The sequence below is a fragment of the Colobus angolensis genome, unplaced genomic scaffold (genome assembly GCF_000951035.1).
Source record: "Colobus angolensis palliatus isolate OR3802 unplaced genomic scaffold, Cang.pa_1.0 Scaffold389, whole genome shotgun sequence".
Lineage (NCBI taxonomy): Eukaryota > Metazoa > Chordata > Mammalia > Primates > Cercopithecidae > Colobus > Colobus angolensis.
In genome coordinates, this window is record NW_012117254.1 from 230546 (window position 1) to 240281 (window position 9736).

The following is a 9736-nucleotide window of genomic DNA, read 5'->3' on the forward strand; positions in this document are numbered from 1 at the left end:
GGAGGGAGGGAAGGAAGGAAGGAAGGAAGGAAGGAAGGAAGGAAGGAAAATTAAAGGTAAAACAGCAAATCTGACACCTATTTGTGGAAAAACCACATCAAGGGGCTTTCTCTTTTGAACCCTGTAACAATCCCACTCAAAACTATCAACATGTGAATTTGCCAACTGCCTTGTGAGACAGTTGGCCCTCAATGTTTGTCAGAACCAAGATGGAATATGATCTCAAAATTATGCTTGCACTATGGATAGCTGAGCTTTATGTGGTGAGGGTGTGGATGTAGTATGCCTCATGGCAAGGATTTTTTGATTGAAGAAAAATGGAGCTGTTGTATCTGGGTTTGAAAAGAATGTATATAGTCTTAACTAATAAGGGAAGAGAGAAAAATATGTTGCATTGCTTATCAAAGGAAACTGCAGTGGTTTTTTTAAAAAATGTGGAAAAATTTACATAATAGATTATATATATCCATCTTTTGTCCCCCACACACCTAGCCTTGGTCAAAGATGGCTATATGTCACACCTATCATAGACCCGAATACATGTTATCCTGATGCATCTGCTAAAGTCATCAGTTCATTTTTAAGCTTCAGTCGAGCCAGGAACCCCCCCAAAACAGTTCCCACGGCATGGTCCACTCCATTAGCAATTCTGTAGCCACCTTCACTGCTGCTGCCGCCTGCCATGAGGCCTCTTCCCCCTCCCTCCCCAAAATGTAGCGCCTGCTTCTTCCCCTATAAATATACCATCAATAGACAGTTACTATGGCAACAATAAGGAAGCAAGCGTGAGGGCTCCACGACAGAGAATGATGCTGCAGCCATACATGTATATGTCCCTCCTGCCCCTGGTGGATACTGTAAAGCTGACTGTAGGCGGAAGGAATTTTTAACCCACTCCCCACAGGAACACAGCTGAATCCTGACAGCCTGGAAAGGAAGGAAGGCAGGGAACTGGCCACCACAAAGACCTTGCTTAACTCCACCCCAGACTGAAGCTTCTGAATCTCAGCCCTCTGGGACACAACTCCCAAAGTCCTTCACATGAAGCCTGGTGACCACCAGAGCACCTGGTGTCCCAAGACATGGCCTCCAAACCACTTCTCCAAACCCTAGACTTTATTTCCATCCCTCAGAACTGATCGCCAGGAAACAGTTCCTTGATCTCCAAATCGCATGACTCATCGACCCACCCAGTGACACGACAACTCCCAAATTATGCTCAAACTCAAACTCTGGGGCCCCCTTGTCCCTTTCCATTCAGGCCAGCCCTGAAAGTGCCTGTCCTCGCCCACCTTCGCTGGACACCAGCGCCCTGACCCAGCAACACTCTTCTCCCGGGGCTGCTCAAGATCCCCTCATCACCTTGGCCCGGCCAGGCCTCTAGCTCTTCCCTCTCCAACAATGCCCTGCGCCCAGCTCGTTGGCCCTGGACACTGAACCGTGCCCTCGGGACTGGGACACCCAACCCAAATGGCCTCACCGTTCTCCGGGCCCAGAAGGCGGCCGCCCTGTTTGCGCACGCAGCCCGCCACCTCGCTGCTGCGCCTCTTCCAGCAGGGGCCCTGTCCCCGCCCACCTGCTCCCCGTCGGCCAAGCCCCCCGGTCCGGCCCAGTCGTCTCCTCCCTCCCTTCCTCCCCTCGCCGCTGCCCTCCCACCGCCCCGGGTACCCTGTCGCCTGCCCCTCCAGGAACGAAGTGCGCCTGGAACCCCCGCCCCTCGCAGCCGGGCGCCCAGGCCCTGCCCATTACCTCGGCACCCCCCTGCCTGCCCCTGGTCTCCTCTGGGAGCTCCGCAGCTGCCCGCCCCCCACACCCCGCCTCGCCAGGGCTGGCCTCGCGCCCCGCGCCTCGCGCGCCACGACCGCAGTGCCCCGACCGCCAGGCCGCGATCGTCGCGCTGCCCCGCGCACCGGGCCGCCGGGTCTCCTGGCCGAGTGGAGGAAGGAGGGGTGGGGGCGACGGAGTGGGCCGAGGGGGTTGGGAGAGCGGGCGGGGAAGCTGGGCCGGAGGGGCGGCGGCGCGCACCGTGCACAGCGCGCCCGCGCCCCACTCTGCCGGCGCCGCCCCTGCCCCCGCCCGTGCCGCCGGGGGGCGGGGCCTGACTGGCGGGCTTGGGGCGCACAGAGGACCCTTGGCCAAAGCCCTGGTCCAGTCGTGACCCAAGGCGTGGGCCCTCGGAAGATACCGCGCAGCAGGGAGCTTGGGCTGCCGCTCTCAAGACCCGCGCGCCAGGCGTCCCTGCGCAGCCCAACCCCCGTCCTGTCCCCACCCCGGGCTCACCTGCCATTCAGGCCCGCCCGGCTCCTGGGGCCGCCGAAAAGAGAGGGGGTCTAGCCTGCAGCCTAGGCCTGCCTTGCCAGGGATCCACAGGGCCCGCAGAAGAAGGGCCAAGTCGAGGCCGCGTTCCGCCAATGACTGGGTGACCTTGGCTTCCTCACTTACCTAACCCCACCCTGCCCTGGGAAGGCAGGCTTCTCTCCTGCAAAGTCCGAGAAATGGGGACAATTCTGCCTCCCTGGTGAGGCTGCAGCGAGTTGAAGGAGGAAATGGGTTTGGAAAACTCTAAGGCTCAGTAAGGGGAGAAGGAATCTTCTGGGCCTGCAAGGAGCGCTAGATGGGGGCTCCTTTGGAGGCCGCACTGTGAGAGGTTTAGCATGGCAGGACAAGACGCATAGCAGAGATTACACTATTCCAGGAAGAATCACATGACAGGTCGACTGCTAAGAGAGGGGCAAGGGGGTTCCGAGTGGGCTGAGGCTCTGGGTCTAGGAAAGCCTTCCTCCGAGAAGGGGATGCTGGGTTTTCAGGGTTCCTTTTTGTTCTCTGCACCTCTAGAACCCGACCAGGCACTGGTGTTGGCGTCCTCTTCCTCCCTCCACCCCAAGTGTTTCTTTTGATGGGAATGAGTCTCAGAAGGCGTTTCCAGAACCACTCCCACCCCTATCCCAGGGCAGGTATTAGCCACCTGCCCTGCCAGGGGGCGGAAGAGGGGTGGGAGAAGGTCTTCATTGCCACAGGCCGCCTCCTCTCCAACACCCACGGCCCAGCTCCCCTAGCTCCCCCGATGCCCACTCCTACATTTCTCTCCCCACATGGTGCTTTCCCTTCCATTTCTGCCTCTTGTTAAGAGTTCTTCCCTAGCTTGCTTGCTATTCCACGGCTGCAGGAATCTTCCTTACCCAGGGCAGCTCTTCTACGGCCTTCCTCCCATGCCCCCGGAGCCTGTGGGGCAGAGTTCCACAGGCTCTTCTGGAACTGACCTCCTGAGTTTCCTAGCCCACCAGCATGTTCCCATCCTGATCTTAACACCGCATAGACCCTTGTACACCTGACTGTTGAAAAAGCAGCTCTTCCAGTATGTGCACAAGGGTCTATGGCTTCTGCCCTCCTCCTGGCACTCCAACTTTAGCTTCTGGCTCCAGCAACATGAGGCTACTTCTACTTCCCACTGCCCAGAATGCCTTTCCTCCCACTGTGGACCCAGAGCACTTGCATTCATTCTTCCCACACAGTGCGCATGACATCTGTACTGTGAGGTTTTGCAGGATCCTCCCCGCACCCCAGTCCACCATTCCACTCTCAGAACTATCTGCAGAGACTATGAACATGGGGGCTTTGGAGGATAGCAAGCGGGGGGGAGGCAGAATAGCAGTGCCTCTGGAGCATACTGCCTGCTGCATCTCTTGGCAGTACTACATAGTAGGCTCTATTATCTCCAGCAAGTGATTTGACCTCTCTGCATATCGGTTTCCTTACCTTTCATATGGGAATGATGCTAACAGTGCCTGCCTCAAAGCGTTGCTCAGGGGTAATGGAGCTAATCATATAGAATGTGCCTGGCGCTTAAGTGTGAGCTTAATGCGCATCAGCTGTGGCCTGCATCCAGCTGCGTTGTGTTCATTTGGTAGCTCACTTATGTGCACACTTGCCTCCTCTCTTGGGGCCAGGGACCTTGTCTCTTCCTGTGTCCCTAGCATCTCACACAGAGCCTCATCCACAGCTGGTGCTCTCTAGAGCCTTGTAAAGCTGAGACTGGAGAGGCTGGGGCTGAGAAGGCCTTCATTGCCTTCTTACCTGCCCCCATTTCTGTATCAAATCCCATTTTGCAGAGCCGGAATTGTGGGTGTATGACCCGTGGAGTCAGACAGGGGCCCTGTGATTAAGAGGGCTCTGGACACTTGGCTCAAGGCTGTGCTATCGCCATCTTGAAATTCTAATGCTTTTTGAACAAGAGGCCTTCGTTTTCACTTTCACTGGGTCCCACAAACTATGTAAGCCATCGTGCCTGTGAGTGGCATCTCCAATATCCCCAATCCTATCCCAGGGAACAGAATTCTCAATCACCCACCACTTGTGACTCCTTACCTTCTCCCCTCTGCAAGTCTTGACCAGTTGCCTCTTTCCTCATGTGTCATCACCACCAATTCCATTACCTTCCTCCACATTGCCCCTCCCCAGCCCCATCCCTGTGCCTCACCCTTTGGCTAAGAGGAGCACTCTCTGCCAACCTCATTTACTCCCCGAGTTTCACTCTTTCCCCAACACTCATCTGTTCCAGAATTGAATGCATAACTTTATCTGAGCTCTGCTGCTCCCATCCTTTTATGTCCCGACTGAGCCTAAACATTGATCCTTACCCTGTAAGAGACTCATTCCATCTCTGCAAGCTGATCAACAAGTTGATCAGGTGTTATGGATTGAGTTGTGTCCCTCTGCAAATTCATGTTGAAGTCCTAATCCCCAGTACTCCACAATGTGATCATACTTCGAAATGGGCCTTTACAGAGGTTATTAAGGTAAAATAGGGTTATTAGGCTGCTCCCTAATCCAGTGTGACTAGAGTCCTTATAAAAAGAGGAAATTAGGACACAGGCATGTACAGAGGGATGACTATATGGAGACATAGGGAGAGTGTGGCCATCCACAAGCCACCAAGAAAGGTTCAGGAGAAACCGACCCTGCCCACACCTTGGTCTCAGACTTCCAGCCTCCAGAACTGGAAGACAACACATTCCTGTTGTTCAAGCCACCCAGTCCACAGTACCTACTTTGTTAAGACAGACTGAACCAACTCCCACATCAAGTATTCACTCAGTGATATTATGTGCTATCCACTGCTCTAGGACCTGGGATTACAGAAGCCAAAAAATTAAATAAAAACTCCTAACTTCATGGATATTAGACAAAAAAAAAAGTCAAAGATACAGGATGCTGGATGATGATTGTTTCCATGAAGAAAAAGTGAAGCAGAGATTTCAAATAAGATAGTCAGGGAATGCCCCACTGAGAAGATGGCATTTGAACCAATATTTGAAAGAGGTGAGAGGCCATCCTATTCCAGGTCAGGAAATTCACAAGTGCAAGAGCCCTGGGAGCAGAAGCTTAGCATGTTCTAGGGTTAGGCAGGAGGCTGGTGTACTGAAGTGAAGCAAGTCAGAGGAGGGTGGTACGCGACTAGGTCAGAGTAGTTAAGATGGGGGTAGCGAGAGATTATGCAGGGCCTTGTAGACCACTGTCAGGACTTTGGCTACTAGTCAGAGTCATGTGGAGAGACAGTGAGGATTCTGAGTCAATGGTTACCACGATCTGATTTCTATTTTACATCAGGCAATGAAGTGGAGGTGGTAAGAAGCAGGCAGATTCTAGACTGATTTTGATGGAAGAGTCATTAGGGTTTGATGCCAGTTTGGAGTTGGGCTAGGACAGAGACAGAAATCAATTATGGCACTAAGGTTCTCAGTCAAGGGAACAGGAAGGATGGAGGCCCTTTAACTGAGATAAGAAAAACAGTGATGGAATGGGTTATATAGATGTGTGTGAAGTTCAGGGCCAATATCAAGGCTGGAGTTATAATCACAGAATGAGTAACATTTCGTTCATATTACAAGTCATGAGACTGGATTGGACGCACAAGATAATGAATGTAGAGAAAGAAAACCAGCCCCAGAACGAAGCCCCAGGCAGTCCTACATTTAGACGAGGAAAAGCCAGCAAGGGGGCCAGGAAGGAGTGATGGGTGAGGCAGGAGGGGTGCAGCAAGACATGGAGGCAACTGCAGAAAGTGTATCGGGAAAGAGGCAGTGAGCAGCTATTCCAATCCTACGGACTGGACAAATAAGAAGAGAACAAAGAATTGAGCATTGTGTCTGTCAATGTGGTGGTCATGAATGTCTTTACAGGGGCTATTTCCAGGAAAATGTGGAGGGACAAGAGTAGGAAAAAAGGAATTGAAAACAGCGAGTACCCAATGATTGACAAGTATTGTAAGGAGTTCTGTTGTAAAGGAGAACAGAGAAACTTGGGTTGGGGGTGGTAGGGATATGAGAGGACAAGACAAAAGTATTTTTAAAATATGAGATAAATTCCATCCCGGTAACGTTTGTATGCTAATGAGCCAGTAAAGTGGGAAAAATTGGTGATGCAGGAGGGAGAGACACAGATGTAGGTAGGTGGGAGAGGCAATGGCGGAGCTTGGAAAAGTTCTCTTCTGATGGCTTCTATTTTCCCAGTGACACAGAAAGCCAATCCACCGGTTGGGAGTTGGGGTGAGGGATGTCAGTGGTTTGAGGAGAGAAGGCTTGAAATAGTCTTCTTCTGGGAGCCAGGATGTTCTGTGGAACTGTAACGTGATTTCTGGGCTGCATGGAGGGCCCACTTGAGGGTTGATGGTCATTACTTTAAAGTGAAACTACTCAACATATGTGCGTGACTTTCTCCAACCATATTCAATTGTTCTTGTGGAGATTTAGAGTAGGTAGAGTTGGATTTCATCAGGGTTGGGGTTTTGCCAGATGAGTACAGGGATATAATGGAGGGACGCAGTAGTTTTATGTGGATTCAAGGGAGAAATGATAACGATTGACCATGGATTTTAGGCTGGTTAAGGAGGGAGGTAAGGACAGAATCAGGGTTTGATGAAGGAGAGTGAAATCAACACTAAAATCTTTGGTTTGAGGGTCCCCGTAGGGATGAGAGGAGTGTCATAATACTAAAAGGAGTGAGCAGGTGGTTGGAGAGCTGGATGCATGAAATGGAGATTCTGGAGAGACGGTGGTTATAGATGTCAACCAGGTCTTAGGATGACCATAGAAGGAACTGGCTAATGTAGAGAGCAGGGCAAGAGCACCAGTGGAGAGTAGGTCAAGGGAGTAGGAGATCAGAGAGTAGCATTATCTATGCAAATATTGAAATTACCAAAAACTTTGCCATCCTCCCACCCATACACACCCTGGGTCCCAACCTACACATACACCCTAAACCAGGAAAAAAATGCTTAATTAGACAAGTTCCCATGGGTCTCAACCCCAGTGCATCTCATTTTCCCTGCTGCCACGTCCTGGACACTGTGGGCACTGTAGCTACCACCTCCATCCCTGGGAGCATGTCCCTTTCCTAGGCCAGGCCTCTCAGGATGTCATTACCACACAACTGTCATCAACCATGCTTGAGGGCTCCAAACTCAAATCCAAATACATTCCTCACCCCTGAATCTTATGAATGGGGTTAAGGCATGGGAATAGTGCTGATTTCCAGAAGGGATTGAGTTCCTGGAGCCACTCTCTTTCCTTGATTATTCACCAAGCATCAGAGGTACCACCAGCCACCAGCCTCTGGTCATTGGGAATGGACACTGTAAACAAGATGCCAAAGAAAGGCCTGAGAGGCCAAATGACAAGCTTCTTTTATCACCCTGCTCAAATCACCATGATACTCCAGAAACACCATGAGCATGTTCCTACCTCAGGATGTTTACACTTGCGGTTCCTTTGTCTGGAATTCTCTTTGTTCAAGATGTATAACAAACATTTACTGAACACCCACTATGCACAGGTATGTTCTAGATGCCAAGAGTTCATTGGTGAACCAAGCAGACTAAAGAATCTACCTTCATGGATGTTACAGCAGGGGAAGACAGACAGTTACATTAGCAAGTCAGCACAATATAGATCAGATTCCACCAAATTTAAGGTGACATCAATTACATGACCTGCCAATTAAGTTAGGCTTTCAATTAAGTCATGATATAATGCTTTCATAGCACTTAAAACTTTTTATGCTATGCCTATTGAAAGAGTTCTTTTACACTTAATCAGACATTGATTCTTATCATAGATTTCACTGGTGCTTACATAAAAAGGAAAATAGAAGCAAAATAAATTGGTTAAAGTAAACCTGCTTGCATTCAGAGTCCAACTCATCTGAATCATTTTTTGACCTAGGCTTGTTGGTGTCCCTGTGTTGCTACACATATCACCCTCTGTGACATCAGGAGTATTGCAGAGACAGCTTTTCTTTAAATAATCAACCGTATATCTTTTGATAGGACAATTCAGTCTGTTTGCATTCTATGTTACTACTGATAAGTAAAGATTTATTCTTGTCACTTTGTTATTTGTTTTTTGGTTGTTTTGTGGTCTTCTCTTCCTTCCTTTTTTTTCCTTCCTGTCTTCCTTTTAGTGAAGATGAGGTTTTCTGGTGGTATGTTTTAATTTCTTGGTTTTTTTAAAAAATTTTTTGTGTATCTGTTGTATATTTTTTGATTTGAGATTACTATGAGGCTTGCAAATACTATAATATAACCCATTGTTTTAAACTGATGACAACTTAACACTGACTTCATAAACAAAGAGAAAACCAATGAAAACTCTCCACTTTAACTTCACACTCCTGCTTTTTAACTTTTTGTTGTTTCTATTTATATTTTATTGTACTGTCTATGTCTTGAAAAGTTGCTGTAGTTATTATTTTTGATTGGTTTATGTTTTAGTCCCTTTTTTTGACACAGGGTCTTGCTCTGTCACCCAAGATGGAGTTCAGTGGCATGATCTCGCTCACTGCAGACTCAACCACCTGGGCTCAAGCAATCCACCCATCTCAGCCTCCCAAGTAGCTGGGACTACAGGTGCACACTCCCATGCCTGGCTTTTAGTGTGTGTGTATAGGGGCGGGGGGGCGTTGAGGCGGGTATACATTTTTAAAGATGGGATTTTGTTAGGTTGCCAGGCTGGTCTCCAACTCCTGGGCTCAAGCAATTTGCCCACCTTGGCCTTCCAAGGTGCTGGGATTACAGGCATGAGCCACCATGCCCAGCCCATTTTTCAGTCATTCTATTCAAGAGCAATTCACACACCACAATTACAGCATTATGATATTCTGTGCTTTTCTGTGTACTTACTATTATAAGTAAGGATTTTTGTTTGCTTGTTTGTTTGTTTGAGGTATGGTCTCACCCAGGCTACAGTGCAGTGGCATAATCATGGCTCACTGCAGCCTCAACCTCCTGGGCTCAAGCAATCCTCCCACCTCAGCCTCCCAAAGTGCTGGGATTACAAGTGTAAGCTACAGTGCCCAACTGAGTTTTGTGCCTTCAGATAATTTCTTACAGTTCCTTGACATCCCTTTCTTTCAGATTTAAGAAATTCCTTTAGCATTTTTTGTAGGACAGGTGTTGATGAAATTCCTCAGTTTTTGTTTGTCTGGGAAAGTGTTCCTCCTTTATGTTCAAAGAGCATTTTCACTGGATATACTACTCTGGGATAATTTTTTTTCCTTCAGCACTTTAAATATGTCATGCCACTCTTTTCTGGCCTATATTGTTTACACTGAGAAGTCTATCGCCAGACATATTGGACCTCCATTGTATGAGATTTGCTTCTTTTGCTGCTTTTAGGATCCTTTCTTTTTTTCTTTTTTTTTTCCTGAATTTTTTATTTTTTATTTATTTATTTATTTATTT

General features: G+C 48.9%; 1 protein-coding gene across 2 annotated transcripts in view; it reads right to left on the bottom strand.

The window, feature by feature from the left end:
- PRRG3 (proline rich Gla (G-carboxyglutamic acid) 3 (transmembrane)) overlaps positions 1 to 2366 on the bottom strand; it is a 7057-nt gene extending 4691 nt beyond the window's left edge. Inside the window, exon 1 of one of the 2 annotated variants that reach the window (XM_011954647.1) lies at positions 2281 to 2366. The gene's annotated coding sequence lies outside the window, so the exon portion shown is untranslated. Of the gene's footprint in view, positions 1 to 1749; positions 1768 to 2280 lie in introns of those variants that run through there. The other variant, XM_011954646.1, reaches the window with a different exon arrangement.
- Positions 2367 to 9736: the final 7370 nt, after the last annotated feature.